This window comes from Macaca fascicularis, chromosome 9 (genome assembly GCF_037993035.2).
Source record: "Macaca fascicularis isolate 582-1 chromosome 9, T2T-MFA8v1.1".
NCBI classification, from domain to species: Eukaryota; Metazoa; Chordata; class Mammalia; order Primates; family Cercopithecidae; genus Macaca; species Macaca fascicularis.
In genome coordinates, this window is record NC_088383.1 from 85,748,370 (window position 1) to 85,768,437 (window position 20,068).

Here is a 20,068-nt window from a genome sequence, read left to right on the forward strand (position 1 = left end):
AGAAGGAAGGGAGGGAGGGAAAGAACCACTGAGGAAAGACACAGAATTGAATTCAACACTGTGAGTCACGGATATATTATTTATTTCAAAGTGCTAAATTAAGTCGAGAGATTACTGCATATCCCTCGACGTAATTTATTTTATGATGAAGACTGCTTTCTTGAATTTCCAATTAGGAAGCAGGTGATATATGCATCATGAAAGGTTTAGACTTAGAAGTGAAGACACTGGGGTGGCAATACTAGTGACCTTCTTTAAAAGCTACATTTCTGTAGAAGTAATGCTATACCCCTTGACTGCATTAGAAAATTCTTCCCTGTGCTGACAGTGCTTCTAAATTGGATATTTTTACTTGAGCCATTTATATGCATAGTTTCTTACTGGGCTGATATACAGGTGCTCATCAGTTAGATATTTACAGACTGTAGCCTATGAAATATGAAAGTAATTTATGAACAGGTAACTCTTGGGTGGAAACCAAGCAATCATGCAGTTGATATCCACAGACATGAAAGCATTATCAACAACAGTAGCAAACGTGAAGCGACCTGCCTCTTCTGTCATTCAGTTTCCACAGTGACATGGATTTCCAACAGAACATAGATGAAATGGGTGTTACCTAAATGTGGCCCCATGCTTCGAAGGAGTATTTAAGTTCTTTGAATATGTTCTCAATCCCAAATACAAGAATGGTTAGATGTTACAGGCAATCAGTGAGGACAGAATTGATTCATTTCTTTCCACTTGGATGCCAACCAAAGTCTGACTATTCTTAAAATTCCCTTCCAATATGGTAAAAAAAAAAAAATATATATATATATATATATATATCCTTTGATTTGATGATTCATGGTAGTCCCAATTGGGGTGATACTCCCCTGGAAGGTTAAGTTCAACTGTCATGTGAAAAGATACACAACTTCTCTAAGCTTTAGTCATCTAGAGAATGGGAACAGATATCACTGAGTTTTCAGTACAAGTTAAATGAGATGATTTAGGTAAGGCACCCATATGCCAAATATCTTGGACATAGTAAGTACTTAGTGAATGGAAGCGAAAAACAGATGAAATGGAACCTGCGTGCTCAGCATTTTTGACCTTGGTTTTCAAGGCCAAAACCAAGGTCAAAAATCCAAGAGAGAAGACAATCATGCATGTTGCAGAACAGAGCAGTGTGGTCTTTTCCTGCCAGTCTCTTCAACCAAATGCTGACGTTGCTGCTTAGTGCTTCATGACAGTGGTTTAACAATTAGAAAATAAGAGCTGTGATAAGGTAAATAATAATTATTATTAATAATAATGGGCTGGACAGAAAGGTGAGTGGTGGGAGAAAAGAAGAAAGGGTGACCCTTTCTAAGAGAACATTTGCCCTCACTAGGGCCTCCACGTTCTCTATTAAGTAAAGCCAGCCCACCTCAGGGCTGAGCTTGGCTGAACCACTGATTGACTCAGGAGCAATTCGTCTTCACTCTCCCAATCATTTTTTTCCTTCTTTTCTTGAGGGTTGGATGCAAAAAGTCTAGTTAGCCATGCTTCTCAGTGCTTGTCACATTGTCATCCTCAGTCAACACAAGGCCCTCTCTTTTTATATTTTCTCTTTCTTCCAGAATACCCACTCTCATCTTCTGTTCAATGTATGTCTTTAAACATGTGGGTTTCTTTATACACAGTGTTGTTTCATGTGCATAATTGTTACACAAATGGTGTTACATAGCAAATTTCCTTCTATCTACTTTTCTGACTCCACACTGTTCTGGAAATCTAGCCATTTTACAATGTGTGCATCTAGTCCGTGGCTCCCCGGGGCTGCCTAGCCTCCCATAGGCGGCATCTATCCCATGTGATTCCTCCATTCAACTGGTGATAGAACCACTAGCCAATTCCCATTCCTTGGCCCTACAGTGAGCCTTCTTGTACATGCCCTGGGGTCCAGATCTAAAAATGAATTCCAGGCTGGGCATGGTGGCTCACTCCCACAATCCCAGCACTTTGGGAGACCAAGGCAGTCAGATCACTTGAGGTTAGGAGTTTGAGACCAGCCTGGCCAACATGGTGAAACCCTGTCTCTACTAAAACTACAAAAATTAACCAGGTGTGGTGGTGCACACCTGTAATCCCAGCTACTCAGGAGGCTGACGCAGGAAAATTGCTTGAACCCGGGAGGCAGAGGTGCAGTAAGCCAAGATAGCACCACTGCACTCCAGCCTGGGTGACAGAGAGAGACTGTCTCAGAAAAAATAAAAATGAATTCCAGGTCCCACTCCAGATGTACTGAATCAAAGCCTCCCAAGGTGACAGGCATGTGTGGGAAGGGAACACTGAACTCAGTGACCAAAGCACTAAGCACTACCTTAGCACTAAGACAACATGCAAACAATCTGAAAGGCTATGAGCCAGCCCGGAGACTGGTTCCTCTGACCAGCAAGAAGAGAAACTAGGTTTAGCTTCCTGCCACCTGAGAGGCTTCAAGAGGCTTCCCTGATTGTGAAAGTTATTACCTATTACAACGAGTTATTCCATCCCAAATGGCCTTGGCCTTTTGTATCATCTGACCCTCGTGAAAGGCAAGAGGCCAAGATGACTTCTTAAGAGCTCCCTAAATACTAAGATGCCTGTTTTTCTGCGTTTAAAAAACTTCCCTAGCTTGATTTAATCATGTCACAGTGTATTCAGATAGCAAAGCATCACGTTACACACTATAAATATGTACAATTTTATTTGTCAATTATACCTTAATAAAGCCGGAGGGAAAATTCCCCAGTGAGCTTGTGCATGTGTTGAAGGATGTCTTCTAATTTCATTTCACATGTGAAATCTGAAGAAAAGTAAGCTTCCAGTACAAATTTTGGAGATTGTTGAAACTGCCTCGGAAGTCCTGGATAAATTATTTCTTGGACATAAAACTTCCCTATCTCCTAGTTTCCTGTCCCCCCTCCACAGAGCACACAACCTAATTAGATGGAGAGTGCTGAAATCACTGTGTTTTCTCTCTCAGCCCCTCTCCCATTATCAGGTTTGGACCCCTTTACCACTGTCACCAGGATACCACTTCACTTTATATACCTGAGATTTCTTTTTAAATGAGTAGTCAAGCCGGGCACAGTGGCTGAAGCCTGTAATCCCAGCACTTTGGGAGGCCGAGGCAGGCAGATCACTTGAGGCCAGGAGTTCAAGACCAGCTTGGCCAACATGGCGAAAACCCATGTCTACCAAAAATACAAAAATTAGCCAGGCATGGTGGCAGGCACCTGTAATCCTACTCAGGAGGCTGAGGCAGGAGAATCACTTGAACCTCGGAGCTGGAGGTTGCAGTGAGCCGAGATCGCACTACAGCACTCCAGCCTGGGCAACAGAGTGAGACTCTGTCTCAATAAATAAATAAATAAATAAATAATAAAATAAGTAGTCATCTGAAATTTTTAACTCTTAGAGAAATGGGCTTAACAATCTAAAAAAAAAAGAAAAGAAAAATTAATGTGAACTGTCTTTTCAGCCAATGCTGTTCTGCTGGTTGCTTTTGCTCTTTTCTGCTTATGTTTGCATAGTTACCCCAGTGGTACGGTCTCGGGCCTGTTAGGACGCACTTTTTTATGCTCTTTCAGTTTTATTCAAATGTTTCCGTTTTATTCAAATATTTCCATGGCCAACCAGATGGATCAAAGGTGTAAGTCTTGGCACCACTCTACCAGAGTCCAAAAAAGTGATGTGAGACTCATCATCATAGTAATAACATTTCTGAGTCTATGTTATGGCCGTGCGTTGTGATGAGTGCCTTGTTTGCATTTGTCTCATTTAGTTCCCACAACCACACCTTATGGAGAGGATAGTGAGGTCCCCAGAAGCAGAGCCTGAGGTGAAGATTCCCAGGCAAGTGGTTTACTTAGGAAATGCCCTTCCATGAGACCAGTAAGGAAGGGGGAGACTGGAAAGGGTGAAAAGCCAAGCCAGGAAGCCCCATTCAATCTGGTCTCAAGGGGTGCTCGGGAGTATAGACTACGCCACAGAAGGGGCTTTTATATTCCCGCACTAGTGGTCGAAGGCTAAGTGCTCAGGCAGCGGAGGGGGAGCGGATAATGGAAACTCCCGCATTTCAGGCCGGAGGCAGGGAAAGTAGCTGCAGCAGTGTAGGAGGAGTCCTGCAATGGGAGTCTCCAATATGGACTCTGAAACGCAAACCGAAGAACACAGAAGCTGGGGAGGGGCACCCAGACAAGTTAAAAAGGATGCAAGGGGCCAGCCAGTAGATCACGCCTGTAGTCCCAGCACTTTGGGAGGCCGAGGTGGGCGGATCACCTGAGGTCAGGAGTTCGAGACCAGCCTAGACAACATTGTGAAACTCCATCTCTACCAAAATTACAAAAATTAGTGAGGCATGGTGGCAGGCACCTGTAGTCCCAGCTACTCGGGAGGCTGAGGCAGGAGAATCACTTGAACCCGGCAGGCAAAGGTTGCAGTGAGCCGAGATTATGTCACTGCACTCTAGCCTGGGCGACAGGGCAAGACTCCATCCCAGGAAAAAAAAAAAAAAAGGGATGTGAGGACACCGCGGAAGAGCTCAGATTGATCTGTGCACTACCCACTATTTTGAAAGTCTGAGAACAACCTAGGCTATTTGATGGAACACACTGATGGAAGTTTTGTGCACTATCAGCACACAAAAAATAAATATGGATGAAAAAAAATGCATCCTCTGTTGCCGCTGTGTAAAAAACAACAACAAAAAAATCAATTTAAAGATCAAAAAATAAATTCATTGTAATTAATGTCTCAGAGTTATAGAACCTAAAACATAATCATTTGTACTGCCCCCAAATATACATAACGCTTATTTGAAAGGGCCTCATTAAATTTTCTCTAAATTGTGCAAAACAAATTTCATGATTTACTTGAACCTAAACGAATTTCTGCAACACAGCATTTTATAGATCTACAGCAAGTTCTTTCTAAAAAAGGCCAGGATGGCAATTCTAGTTCTCCACCACCCCCATCATCACCCTACACATGCACAGAATCAGTCCATGAGAAATGAATCAAAAACTAAAAATGGGAGGCAGACTTTTAAAACTTGTATTTAAATACCAACAGCCTGATTTCCATGGGTTTTTCTGCCTGATTTTTATTTCACCTACCATATGACAAAAGAAGAAAGAAAAAAAGAAAGAGGGAGGGAGAGAGGAAGGAAGGGAGGAAGGAAGGAAGGAAGGAAGGAAGGAAGGAAGGAAGGAAGGAAGGAAGGAAGGAAAGGAGGGAGGGAAAGAAGGGACGGAGGGAGGGAGGAAGGAAGGAAAGGAGGGAACGAAGGAAGGACGGAAGGAAAAGAAGAAAGGAAGGAAGGGAAGGAAGGAAAGGAAGGAAGGAAAAGAAGGAAGAGAGGAGAGGAGAGAAGGAAGGAAGGAGAAGGAGAGAGAAATAGGAAAGAAAGAAAAGAAAGAAAAAAGAAAGAAGGAAAGAGAAAATAAGGGAGAAAGAGGAAAGAAAAAAAAGAAAGAAAAGAGAAAGAAAAGGAGAGAGAGAGAGCCCTTTCTGTCTAAAAGGCTGAGTGCGGTGGCTCACACCTATAATCCCAGCACTTTGGAAGGCTAAAGTAGATGGATCACCTGAGGTCAGAAGTTTGAGACCAGCCTGGCCAACATGGTGAAACCCCATCTCTACTAAAAATACAAAAATTTGCTGGGCATAGTGTCAGGCACCTGTAGTCTCAGCTACTAGGGAGGCTGATGTGGGAGAATCACTTGTACCCAGGGGGTGAAGGTTGCAGTGAGCCAAGATCATGTCACTGCAGTCCAGCCTGGGTGAGAGGGTGAGACTCCATCTCGAAAAAAGAAAAGAGAAGAAAGAAAGAGAGAGAGAGAAGAAAGAAAGAAAGAAAGAAAGAAAGAAAGAAAGAAAGAAAGAAAGAAAGAAAGAAAGAAAGAAAGAAAGAAAGAAAGAAAGAAAGAAAGAAAGAAAGAAAGAAAGAAAGAGAGAAAGAGAAAGAAAGAAAAAGAAAGAAAGAAAGAAAAAGAGAAAGAAAAAAGAAAGAAAGAAAGAAAAAGAAAGAAAGAAAGAAAGAAAAAGAGAAAGAAAGAAGAAAGAAAGGAAGAAAGAAAAGAAAGAAAGAAAGAGAAAGAAAGAAAGAAAGAAAGAAAGAAAGAAAGAAAGAAAGAAAGAAAGAAAGAAAGAAAGAAAGAAAGAGAAAGAAAAAGAGACAGAAGAGAGGAAGGAGGGAAGGAAGGAAGGAAGGAAGGAATTGTGAGAAGAAAGAGAGGAAGGAAGGAAGAAAGGAAAGGAAAGGAAGGAAGGAAGGAAGGAAGGAAGGAAGGAAGGAAGGAAGGAAGGAAGGAAGGAAGTCATTGCTTAGAGCCCAGGTACTAGAATCCAGACCTGACTCCTCATTTTAATAAACTAACAAAGCTTTTCCCCAGCTCCAACTGCCCAAATTCTAAGCAACCCTGTCAGCTGCAGCAAGGAAAGGCAACATCTTTCCTTGGATCATGTTTCTGGTCTTATTCATGCAATTATGTTGGGAATAAAATGTTTTTATTGACCATTAGATCTTGGCAACTTGCTGGGGGAGGGGAGGGAAGGTAAACATTTGAACTCATTTTAGTGGGTATCTACGTTCTTTCACAGTTTGGGTGAGTGATGGATACATTGTTAATACAGGTGAATGATGTTTCTAGAGGTAATAGTAATCTTTGTTTAAACTAGCTCTTTCCAAAAATGGCATTTCTCTCTCAGTTTCAATAGGGATGTTCTTCTCGAGTAGGCATGTTCCAAAGGAGAAATGATTGCAATCACAACCAATTAGGATCTCTCTCCTGTCTTAAAAACACCCAGCATGAGCAAGGCCTTCAGATGACAGCCATGAAAATATTAAGAGGTAGATTCCATTGAAATCTAACCAGGAAGTGAAAGCCTGCCAGGTTAAAGATAATTTCAGATCTCATTTCTCCTAAAACAAACCACCTAATAACACAGGCTCATTGATCTTCAAGTCTGGAGAATACATTACAGCTGTCACTTTCCCCTCCCCACCCTCTCCCTCACCCCAAGCATCTGGACCTGGCCCTGGAGAAATTCCATTTGACCAATATCACAACATACGCAAACAGATGATGCAAATGAAGTTCTAGACGTTTTGTGGTAGGATAAACAGAAAACAATTTCCAAATCTTACTGAGGTTCAAATTGAACATCCTATAACCTAAAATCTCTGCCTTCCCAACTGATTTTCTCATCTCCACCCTATTTTTTAGGGAGGTAACTTCGGTTCCGTCAGTTCTGGAAACTGCTTCCACCAGTGTGGTGCCAATTATCCACCTCTTATCTTGGGAAGCCTGGTGATCATATCTTCATTCAGCCTTCCTCCTGCCTTGCCAAAGGCTTGATCTGAAAATTATCACAAATCATTTCAATTCATCTAGGACTTTTTGAACTTCTGTATGCCAAATACAGTATGAGACTCTGTTTTTGGCCCCAGAGAGCAACTAGTATCTGATTGCACACATCCAAATAACAATAAAACAATAAATGAACATACCAAAATTAATGCTATAGACCAGGTATGGAAAATTGATTTCATGTCATCTACTGACCCAGATCAGTAATGCATGATTGTGTTGTGAGGGATTCTGAGGCACAATCCGAGGCCAAGTTTAAGGGCAAAGACGGTGGAGATTGTACAATAGCATCTGATATGACTCTAGGAAAAGGAACTAGTGGCATAATTATCAAGTGTTTATTCATTCACAGATATTTATTGCACTGATACCTGTCTAATCTGTGTTGGGCACTTTTCCAGGCACCAATGTCCCTATCATTACGGAGTTTACATTCCTTTGTGGGAGGCATGCAACAAAAACTAACAAACAAGTATGTATTTTTATCAGGTAAGTGCTAGAAAGGGAAAAAAAGAAGAGGATAGAAGATGATTAAGAATATCATTTTTGAACAAAGGTAATCAGAGATATTCTCTCCAAGGAGGTATTATTTGAGTATAGACCTGAATTAAGAGAATTCAGAGAAGACACACTGGCTATAGTTGGTCTGTGCTCCACAATATTTGTAGCCTCAGCTCAGACTTGAAGGCCAGGGTGACTCAGCAGCTGAGGGACAGAATCATCTGGAAGTGTCTACATTCACATATTCGGTGGTTAAATGCTGGCTCTTGGCTGAGACTTCAGCAGGGCTGTTGACTAGAACACCTGCATAAGTCTCGCCACATGAATTAAGTGAAGAAGTGAGTCCAGCAAGCAACTAGGAAAATGGCATCTGGAGGCCAAGGGAAGAGTAGGTGCAAAGACCAGAGGATAAGACCCGACTTAGTATATTAAAGGCTGGTCAAGAAGACCTGTGGCCTGGAGATAAATATGAGCAAGAGGAAGAATGGCAGTTATATTTAAGAAGGTAGTCAGGACAAATCATATCAGACAGTTAGTTGTTCTCAATCTCAATGTGCAACAGAATTACACAGGATGTGTTAAGTCTATGGACATCCTGGCACCATCCCTTCTGAATTTTTTGTTGGCTTTAGGGTCCCCGGTTCCTTTACTGAATATAATATTGTTGCTGCTGCTGTTGTTGTTGATTACAAGGAAATATTCTTTTTTTTTTTTTTTTTTTTTTTTTTGAGACAGAGTCCCACCCTGTTGGCAGGCTGGAGTGCGGTGGCACGATCTCGGCTCACTGCAACCTCCGCCTCTGGGTTCAAGTGTTTCCGCTGTCTCAGCCTCCCGAGTAGCTGGGATTACAGGCATGTGCCCCCATGCCTGGCTAATTTTTGTATTTTTATAGACATAGGGTTTCACCATGTTGGCCAGGCTGGCCTCGAACTCCTGACCTTAGGTAATCCACCCGCCTTGACCTCCCGAAGTGCTGGTATTACTGGCATGAGCCACCGCGCCTGGCCAGGAATATTCATTTTTTGAACTTTTACTGAACCAAGGACCACTATCTCAAGAAGTAAAGTCCCTCTCTGGAGAGTTTATATGAGGATAATAAAAGAACATGGCCTTTAGAGTGGTTGTTTCCCACCTGGGAGATATTATAGAAAAACAGCTGGGTTGGTTAGGGCCAATAATCTTCAAATTGTTGAAGCTGCTAAATCAGGAGGGTGCTCCACCTGGAGAGGTGACCATCTTAATGATTAAAACCTTGGGTGAGGAGGGCAAACTTTCTTCTGATTAAGTGGGCATAGGTTAATGCAAGAACCAGGAAAGGAAGACCAGGCAGCAGCTCTGGCAGTCACATTTCAGGTGAAAGAAGATGTCAAATAATAAAGCATGCAGTGGCAGAGTTCTTTCTTGCTGTGAGCCCTGACACCACCCTGGGGACTCTTCTTCTCCCTTAAGACATAGAGTATCCTTCATCACCTCTCCATCTCCTTTTCATCCTTTCTCCAGTAAAAAGCAAGCTCTGGAAAACCATCAGACTTTTTCACTGTAAGGTGTTTTGGCAGGTGGTGGCAACAATATCTCCCATTGCACATGTTCTTCTTACTAGGTGACCTTGACACTCCTCCCTTTGAGTTACAGAGTCTGTGGCCCTTCCTTTTGAACCTGGGTGGATCTTTTTTACTAACTCAAGCAATAGAATATGGTAAAAGTGACATCACGTGACTCCCAAGGCTAGATCAAAGCTATGTCATGTGCTTCCACTTTCTTCTCCAGGGACCCACTCTCAGAATCTAGCTGCCATTCTCCAGGAAAGCCCAAATGAGCCCAGGCAGAGAGACCACACAGAAAGATCCAGTGTCAGTGTTCTTCTAGTCAATAGTCTCACTGAAGTCTCAGCCAAAAGCCAGCATCAGTCACCAAATATGTGAGTATGGGCACCTGCAAACATTATGAAGTAGAAACAAGCTGGTACTGCTATGTCTTCTCCAAATTTCTGACTAACAGAATCCATGAGAATAATAAAATGATTGTTTCATGCCACTAAATGTTGGAGTGTTGTGTTATCCAGTGCTATAGTTTGGATTATTGTCTCTTCAAACTTCATATTCAAATTTGATCCCAGTGTTGGAGGTGCAGACCTAACAGGAGGTGTTTGGATCATGGGGGTGATGATCCCCCATGAAAAGAATGAATAGAATAATACCCTCCCTGGGGGTAGGAGGGTACAAGTGAGTTCTCACTATTAGTTCCTTCAAGAACTGGTTGTTAAAAAGAGCCTGACTTGGCCGGGCGCAGTGGCTCACGCCTGTAATCCCAGCACTTTGGGAGGCCGAGGCGGGCGACTCACTAGGTCAGGACGTTGAGACCATCCTGGCTAACACGGTGAAACCCTGTCTCTACTAAAAATACAAAAAAAAAAAAAAAAAAAAAAATTAGCTGGGCATGGTGGTGGGTGCCTATAGTCCCAGCTACTCAGGAGGCTGAGGCAGGAGAATGGCGTGAACCCAGGAGGTGCAGGTTGCAGTGAGCTGAGATCGCGCCACTGCATTCCAGCCTGGGCAACGGTGCAAGACTCCATCTCAAGAGAAAAAAAAAAAAAGAGCCTGACTCCTCCCCCACCTCTCTCTTGCTCCCTCTCCTGCCATGTGATTTCTGCACACATTGGCTCCCCTTTACTTTCTGCTATGAGTGGGAGCAGTCTCAGGACCTCACCAGATACAGCTGCTGGTGCTATGCTTGCTATATTTCTTGTGCAGCCTGCAGAACCATGAGCCAAATAAACATCTCTTCTTTATAAATTACCCAGCCTCAGGTATTCTTTTACAGCAACACAAAATAGACTAAGACATCTAGCAATCGTAACCAGAAAAAGTATTAATGACTAATGAGATTGAAAGTGTCTTCCCTTTCTCATTGAATAATAATAGGAAGCAGTGCGGTTGGTGTAGAAACTCTTGGAGTCAGGTTTGGGGTCAAATCCTGGCTCAGGCCACTTACTAGCAGTGTAAGTGCTGGGGCAGGTGATGATCTCTTGAACCTCTGTTTCTTTACCTGTAAAATGGTATTGGAGGCTAAAGTGAGGGAGGAATATATAAATGAATATGTAAAATAAGCCCTCAATCTCCCCCTTCCTCTGTGCTCCTCTCCCATCCCCACCAGAAGCATGAGAGGGTTCATGGGTTAGTCCACGGCCCTATACCAGGGCCATAAAGCTTTGAGTAGTAGCTTCCTCCTCCTTGGATGTCCCACCACAAGGATCCCTTTGAGTTTCTGTCCACTTATATAACCATCTTCTTGGGGGCCCAAAGGACTGGTGCACAACTAGAAGCAGCCACCTCAGCTTACAGTGGAAAATAATTCAGCCTTGAAGTTCTACAATTACACATATCACTGCCTGCTTGTCTATTTCACCATCAAAGCAAAGAAGCAGCAACTTGGTCTCCCACATGTCTCCTTCTCTGAAAATTGTCTCTCAATGGTTTCTGGGTAATCTCATTGTTCTGCCTTTGAACCAGTCCTCTGGCCTGGCTGCAGCCCCAGCCACAATCTGGTGGCTTCTCTTCCCTAATTGTAAGGAGGCTGGATGAGTATGCAGAGGATGCAGGATGTGAAGACACGGCCAGCAGGGACACCAATTAGGAAGCCTCAAAGCAGTGATGGGGGCCAGAGGAAGGGAGTATTGAAGGAAAAAAAAAAGTCCCCCTTTCTCAGGTTTCTCTTGTTTAACCTTTCCAAAAACAGGCATCCTGTTTCTTACTATCAAAATCATATATATTCTTCGGCATCTGGCACTATAAAGCTTCAGATGTTCTGCCCTTGGCTTTTACAGATCCCAACAGGAACTGATATTCAGATCATTCAAAGTGAATGAGAACAGGACAGATTATGCCGACAACAGGTGTTAGATGGGATACTCTTCTAATAGAATTCCTAGAGCCATCCAGTTGTCTGACTCGGAAATATCTTGAGCCCAATCTCTTCGCCATAGTATAACTGATATTTTCATCACCACAGGCACAGCCATTTTAGGAGGAACTCTCAGCCACCTGTCCCAGCTTTAGCAGAGAAGATTTTTCACACCTGTCTTAGTCAGCTCAGGCTGCTCTAACAAATTACCACAGACTGGGTGGCTCAGACAACAAACATTTATTTCCCAGGGTTCCAGCAGTTGATAGCCCGAGATCAGGGAGCCAGTGTGGTCAGGTTCTGGTGAGGGCTGTCTTCCTAGCTTGTAGAAAGCCATCTTCTCCTGATATCCTCAGCCAGGAGAGAGAAAGAGAAAGCAAACTCTCCTCTCTCTTCTTATAACGGGACTAATCCCCTCATGAAGACTCTACCCTCATGAGCTAATTAACTCCCAAAGGCTCCATCTCCAGGTACCATTCCCATTGGAGATGAATCAGGGGTAGAGGGAGCCACAAACATGCAGGCCATAACAACACTCTCTCCACAATGGTGGATTACTAAAACCCCAATTCCAGAGCCCCTCCATATACACTAAGCTTGCCCAACCCACAACCCATGCACTACATGAGGCCCAGGACGGCTTTGAATGCAGCCAACACGAATTCATAAACTTTCTTAAAACATTATGAGATTTCTTTTTGCAATTTTTTAAAACTTATCAGCTATCGTTAGTGTTAGTATATTTTACGTGTGACCCAAGACAATTCTTCTTCCAGCGTGGGCCAAGGAAGCCAAAAATCGGACACCCCTGATTTACACCTACTCCTCCCTGTGGAGCAGCGGCCAACCTGGTTGGTGTCAGCAGGATACTCACTGGACCAGGTTGCTCAGTTTCTCTCTCCCTTGCCTTGAGGAGGTGCAGAAAGGGCGAGGACTCTCTGAATTGGGACTTCAAGAGGTAACCCGCAGGCTGCCATTCTCTCACAGGCCCTTCTCTCTGTACCAGCAATGGATGTGTGAGCCAGCCCCAGCCCTCCCTGAAGCCAGCCAGGTAGGGATGATGGGAGCCCACTGTGCCCCAATACCCCGGAGGCAAGGAGGGGCTAAGGCCTGGGTTTGAGAGGCAGCAGGAGGCTGTCACTTGGCCCAGGGCCCCAGGCCCAGGTTTCTAATTCACCTTGACCAGAGAGTCCTGAAATGCAGGATTCCAGGGCAGTATCACTAGTATTGGTGAAACAGTGATCACGTTTTGGCTGCTTGTATTTTTTATCCTCCAGTTAGAACCTGAAAGCAGGAAGAGATAACTAGGTGACTTCCCGAGCCCAACCATCTTTTTCTTTTCCACTTACTATGACCCTGACACTGTCTTACAAGATCCTCATGCTAACGCTGCTTTGAGTGGGGAGAGGGAGGCTCTAGGAGGATACGTCATTTACCCAAGGTTACAAAGTTAGTAAGCGGCCCAGACGTCTGTCTGAATGTTAGATCCACTCTCCAGTGCTCTGCTATCTAGCTTCTCTTTTGTCTAACAACCGACAAAACAGACCCAGAGAGACTAAACTACTTACTAGCACCAGAGCAGGGATTTGAACTTGCTTCAGTACTCTTTCACTCTTTCCTTTGCACCCCACACTTAGGTATAAGGATCCGGAGGGCTGGAGAATGTAAGTGACTTGCCCCAGGTCACATAGAGTTCATGTGGGGCTACTGAGTCCAAGGTCAGTTTCCTTGGCCACCAACTCTTAGGAATTTCTGTCTGCTGTCTGCCCTAATTCTCATTACTGACAAACCCTCCTGTTCTCTACTTGAGTCTGTACCGGCAAACTGTGTCTCACACCCACAAATTCCTCTTAATCACTATGTGCACAGAGGTTGGGTTTTAGGTTCTGAGATCCTTTTAATGAAATGTGCATCTCACTTTCCCTTGGCTAGTTGACTAAAGTTGAACCTGTGATGGGATTCTGGAGTGTCCAAAGTTCACCAGCGTTGTAATCTGCACTTACAGGTAGTGAGCAGACGAGCCCTGAGTCTGGCACCCGTGGGCTCTGAGGCTGCATCTTTGTTCTCCGGGGAGGCAAGAGGCCAGCTGGATGTAGGTGTTTCTTTGATAATCCCAGTTTAGAAGATAGATCATTAGGAGAGATAATGACATAGAGAACCTATTCCCCGCCCTCAAGTGTCTTGGCAGCAGATGCAGAAATTAGAAGGATACAAGGCACCTTTGAGCTCATGTAAAGCCACCCTCATCTTTCAGGAGGCATCAAAGTGAGCAGAGTTGGAGATCCTAGGTAATCAATGAGAGCATGTATGGAACAGAACACACTGGGAGTTCAGGGAAGGGCAGATTAGAGACAAAGAGGCTGAGGCTGGAGAAAGCGTGTCACCCAGGCTCCCCTCAGTGTTTGCCGTCCCCATTCCCAGCCCTAAGCCTCTTCCTGTACACAGTATTGCTACCCCGAACCTCGTTTCTCACGGCAGGGTCTATATCCTGGGTTGGCACTTTGAGACTGCCCCTTCATCCTCGTCTAGGCAAGCATGACCTCGGGCACTGTGGGATTGGAGAATTTGGGAATATCGTAGTCAGCATCATAATACTTGGATGATGAGTTAACACTGGGGGTGAGTATCTAGTAATTTAGTCAAGTTCCTCAGGGTCACAGGGCAGAAATGCACTCAGAGCCTACAGATCCCAGCAAGCAGTGAGAGTTTCCTTGCAAGGATCCTTAGCACACCATGTAGGAGGAGAATGGATGCAGTCATCCCAAATCTCACTTTCAGTTCTGGATGCCTGTGGTTCACAGCACTAGGGAGGGGCACAGCAGCACCAGAGACTGACCTCCAAGCTGAGATGCCCTCTTATTTTCCACTCCACATTTATCTTTCCCAAATAAAATACAGTGGAGTTAGTTTAATGTCACCTGGTACAAAGCACCTCTCTTGGGCAGAGCCAGTCTCCCTTACCCCAAGGCCATTTGCTTTTCATTTCGTATGACAGTCTCCAATTCCAGCCACAATGGCCAAGAGAACAACTGATTTCATTTCCACAACAAAGCATTCTACATGAATTATGGATACCAAGGCAGGAAAGCAAAGCAAAACAAAACTGATGTGTTGGCCGGGCACAGTGGCTGACGCCTGTAATCCCAGCACTTTGGGAGGCCGAGGCAGGCGGATCACAAGGTCAAGAGATCGAGACCATCCTGGCTAACACGGTGAAACCCCGTCTCTACTAAAAATACAAAAAAAAAAAATTAGCCAGGAGTGGTGGCGGGCGCCTGTAGTCCCAGCTACTCGGGAGGCTGAGGCAGGAGAATGGCGTGAACCTGGGAGGTGGAGCTTGCAGTGAGCCAAGATTGCGCCACCGCACTAAGGCCTGGGCGACAGAGCAGACTCCGTCTTAAAAAAAAAAAAAAAAAAAATGAATCCACTTATGTCAAAAGTTGACAGTATGTGTCAGTGAGGTGGCATGAACCTCTCCTGTCTTCCCACTGCAGCCACCTTAGATTTTTGCTTGTCTCTCAGGTTATTTTCTCTTGGGCCAGGCTCAGAAGGAAATGCCTCTTCCCTTTGGAGAAACCTAGTATCCAAGGCCTGACTCTGAGCAGCAAACTTTGCAACCAGGATCCAAGGTATAGAAGACGACTTGAGGAGAAAGAACAGGGTAGAAGGGCAGGGTTAGCAGAGGCAAGGGCTAATCCAGCCACAGCCCTTTGGCACTGGGTGTTACATGGCCCAGTCGCTAATTTAGGCAGTTGCCACACTTGGACTTGGCAGCTGTCTTAGGACTCTCATATGTTGACCACTGGCTTCCTAAGCCTGCCCTGCTGCAGGGAGAAAGACGATAGGGACATATCCCTTGGATTCGCTGCTTCTCTCCTTAGGACATCGCCCCCATTGGGAAGCAGATAATGGTAGGAGTTGATGGCTTTGACTCTTCTGGAAGGGCCATTTAAGGTTATCCTCTCTAACCTCTTTCTGAAAGTAGCAAGGTGTGGTGACTCCCCAAAATGTTTCCATATTAGAATCACCCAAGGAACATTTGAAAATTACAGATTTTCCAAATCAGATTCACTGCAGGAAGAGGCAGCCCAGGATTCTACATTTGTGAAAGCTCTCCATGAAATTCTGATGATCAACCACTGTGGGGAACTAGCTGAACTTAAAGTGAGATTGGAGGGAGGCTCTGGAGGCTCTACCAGGTATCTGTTTGCCCAAGTGATATACACGCGGTAAGGTTTCTCCTGAAATGGTAAGTTTACGGTCAGACGCTCAGAGGCAGGAAGCACTGCCCCAGCCTGCCCCCAAGAACTTTGGTGTGGGCCCCTAAGGAAAAGAATGCTATGCGCAGAAACCAAGTGGCTGCTTTCATAATGGACTCTGGAACACACCATAGGGTTACTGATTGTCAAATAGGCACAAAGTGAAAACTTAGCTTCAGTGGTGTGCTGGTGGTCTTCTGCACCAAGTTAAGAGAATAAACTGTGAAATTGTCAGGAATTTTGCAAAAGCCACTTGACATCAAGTTGGTAGTTTGAAATCAGCCATGATGAGAGCATTTGCACTATAGAGTTTGGAAAACACTACGAATCACAACCTTTATTCTTTTTTCTGGAGAACTAGTGAATCTTACTACTTTCTTCCCATTCTTTGGGAATACAGTGCATTTGGCACATAGAGTGTGTGGCAATCAGCCACATAATCACGGAGTCACTAGCAGCAGTGATGGGCTTGAAGTGTCTTCCTCAAGTAACTTGGAGGTGGGTGACATCAACAAGCAGGGTGATTCCAAAGAACAAAAGAGGACTGATGTGAGTATATGCGAAGCACTGTCCCCTGACGGTACAAGAGCACCTCCATCATCATCACCTCTGGGACTTCTGCCCTGCTCATAATCCCATCTGGGAGGGTCTTTGCCTAGGTCTGTTTGTTTTCGTAAATGTTCCACTTCCAAGGGCTATGGTGACAAAAGATACTTTTACCAAACCATGTTTCTCTCTCTCCTGCCATTTAGTGTGATCTCCATTATTCATGAACTCTTCTAATTTTCTTAATGCCAAAAGCTTTGCTGCCAGAGGTGTAGAATCGATTTTGTAGAGTGGTTTGCTCACTTTGAGATGCTCTCATTTACTTATCTGAAAGGATTCTGCCCTGGGCTGGACATCAAACTGGGCCACATAGTGGAGGGCATTGGGTTTCTGGGCCACATTACCTTGGAAACCATGGGGCTCTGAGATGAGGCCCAGGAGGGCAAACTGAGACCTTCTCCCCAGGGTGCTCCCACAGCCCTCTGCCCTAGTTAAATGAGACTCCAAAGGCTACTGACAAATTCTGCTCTGGCCAGCTCCCAGCTGCAGAAATATTCAAACATTATTTGTAAAAATTGATTATATTGAGGACATTAAGCCTTCTAACAGTCATGCCCCACTGGGCTCTATTTACTCTAAATGAAATGCATGTTGTGTGTGGAAAGGATTGGCTTTGCAACCAAGTACACTTGAGTTCAAATACCAGCCTTACTACGGGAGTAGCAGCCTCATCTCTCTTAGCTTCTGTTTCCTCATTTGTAAAGTGGGCTTCTATGCAAATTAAATGGTAAAAAATAATGGGAGGTACCTACAGTAGGGCTCAGCACAGATAAATGTCAGACATTTATCCAAGAGCTTCTTACCAATCTCTTTTGAGCATTAACAAAGGCAAAGTAAACTGCTACTGAGTCTCCTTGGCCCTTGTAGTAGGCAGAATAATGCCCCTCTCTACAAAATGTTCACATCCTAATCTCCAGAATCTTTGGGTGTTAACTTACATAGCCAAAGAGATTTTGCAGGTGTGATTAAATTAAGGATTGTGAGATAGGCAGATGATCCTGGATTAGCCAGGTGGGCCTACTGTCATCACCAGGGTTTTTATGAGTGAAAGAAAGAGGCAGGAGAATGAAAGTCAGGAGAGGAGAGGTTAAGACCAAAGCAGACACTGGATGATGGAACATAAATTTGTAGATGGTAGGCTGCTGGCTTTGAAGCTTGAGGAAGGGGCCATGAGCCAAGGAATACAGGCAGCCTCTAGAAGATGGAAAAGATAAAGAAATGGATTCTCCCCTAGAGCCTCCAAAAGAAATTCAATCCTGCCAATACCTCGATTTGAGTCTAATGAAACCCATCTCAGACTTCTGACCTCCAGAAATGTAACACTGTAAATTGATATTGTTTTAAGTGGCCAAGTAGTGATAATTTGTTACACCAGTAGTAGGAAAGGAAAGCAGCCTTTAATTCCTCTTCACCCTTGGAGAGTTGTCAACTCCCTCTTCAATTCTGGGGACATCCCTGGAATCCCCAGCTTAGTTCTGGGCCTCCTGAATAGCACGGCCATCCAGCCCTACCTGGATGAAGGGGATGTGAACTCTGACTTACGACAGAACCACAACAATAGGTAACATTGAGTGCGTCTAGGTATGTTACACATATTAATTCATTTAATCCTCACCACACATCTATAAAGGAAGTACTTTAATATGTCCCTTTTACAGATGGGAAAACTAAAGTACAGAGATGTTAAGTAATTTATCCATGGTCCATACAACTGGCAAGTGACAGACACAGGTTTGAACCCAGGAAGGCTTTCTCCAGAGTCCAAAATCTAAACCATGGCCTGATGTAGGCCAAAAATCCACACTCTGAGAGTGGGCTTATTTCAGAAATCTCGGATCAGGCCAATGGGGTGAGTCTCTGGCATGGAAAACCTGAGCAGGCGGTTTTCCATGCCAGAGACTCACCCCATTGGCCTGATCCGATTTTTCCAACAGCTATCCTTCCCCTCCCTCTAGAATCCGAAGAATGGCTAGAGAGAAAGAGAGGATGAAAGCCAATCTACCAACGCATTTCTGGAATGCAATCACTATCAGAACCCAGAAAGCTTTCCAAGATGCTTAGAAAGGATGATTCCACAAAGACAGCCCCTCACATGCAAATCTCCCCCATAGGCTGTGCTTTTTGCTGAGCCCTAGAAAGAGTCTGAAGTTATGTCCCAGCTGGCCAGGTGGGTGCCAGGGTTCTATATGACAGGACCCTACTGCCCTCCTGGACACTGCAGTGTGGCTTCAGGCAAGAGAAGAGTGCAATGATGTGGGTGATGGTTGACTACATGAGTTAATATTTGAAAGGTGCTTAGAACATTGCCTGGTCCACAGTAAGGCTATATAAGCACTTGTTTAATTTATTAATTAAGTTTCTTTCCCTGACCTGAAATGTGCAGATGGAAGAGGTACGTAAGGTAGTACTTCTCCAACTTTAATGGGCATGCACATCACTTTGGAATCTTCTTAAAATGCAGATTTGATTTAGAAGCTCTGAGATGAAGTCAAAGATTCTGAGTTTCTAACAAGGTGATACAGACATGGCTGGTCTGCAGACCAGAGTTTGAGTATCAAGGGTGTGAGATGCTGATAACACAGAACAGAAAGCCAACCTCATTATTGGAAGGGGCCCTGAGCCCAGCGTGTACCCTGACTGTGGCTAGAGGTCTGGCTTTGCAAACCTTTCTCCCTTTCTAGGCAAGTGGCTCTGGCCAGGAAGTGTCCCTCAACTGGGCCAGGAGGGTGGCAATGGACCATTTCCACTGAAGTTTCCAGCTATGTCTGAAGCATGCATGAGGCCTTTAGCCAACAGTCTAAGGAAAGCGTTGACCAGGAGAAGCTTAAACCCTTCAAAGCCTCCTGTCTGCTACAAGATAAACACCAAGCTCTTTTGGATTCACACTCATGTCAACGTGACTCAAAATCCTGATATCTATTCCACCACACCACAGGGCTTCCCAAATATTACTGACTGAAAACAGATGGCTTCCCTCCCAACCTGATCAAATGATTTTTGCTATCACTAGGAAATCCTTCCCCAACCGGCCTTGTGTGCTCAGACAACAAGGTAAACTGCACTCCTCTCAGCCCCTCAAAGCCCCTTTTGTGTCCCCTCCCAGCTCCTAAGCCCTGACTTCTCAAAGTGTGGTCCATGGACCAGCCGTATCAGCAACACATGGGAGCGTGCTAGAGATGCAGCTTCTCAGGCCCCACTCGGACCTGCTGAACCAGAAGTTGCATTTAAGATTCCAGGTGATTGTGTACATGTGCAAATCTGAGAAGCACTGGCCTAGGCCACATTTATTTATGCATTGACCTCCCAGTTCTCACTCAACCCTCCTCTCAACCTCCCTTTCCCAAGCAGGTCAGCATGACCTAGATGCTGAGTACAAATTTAGCCGCCGCTCCTGCTCTCCTAGGTCACCTCGGCTTTCAA

The 20,068-nt window shown here is 44.5% G+C and overlaps 1 protein-coding gene across 2 annotated transcripts in view; it reads left to right on the plus strand.

Moving 5' to 3' along the window:
• The window catches only part of RHOBTB1 (Rho related BTB domain containing 1), a 144,586-nt gene extending 134,664 nt beyond the window's left edge, over positions 1-9,922 (plus strand). For both annotated transcript variants that reach the window (XM_074000781.1, XM_074000778.1), the window contains one exon: positions 9,651-9,922. The gene's annotated coding sequence lies outside the window, so the exon portion shown is untranslated. The remainder of the gene's footprint in view (positions 1-9,650) is intronic.
• Positions 9,923-20,068: the final 10,146 nt, after the last annotated feature.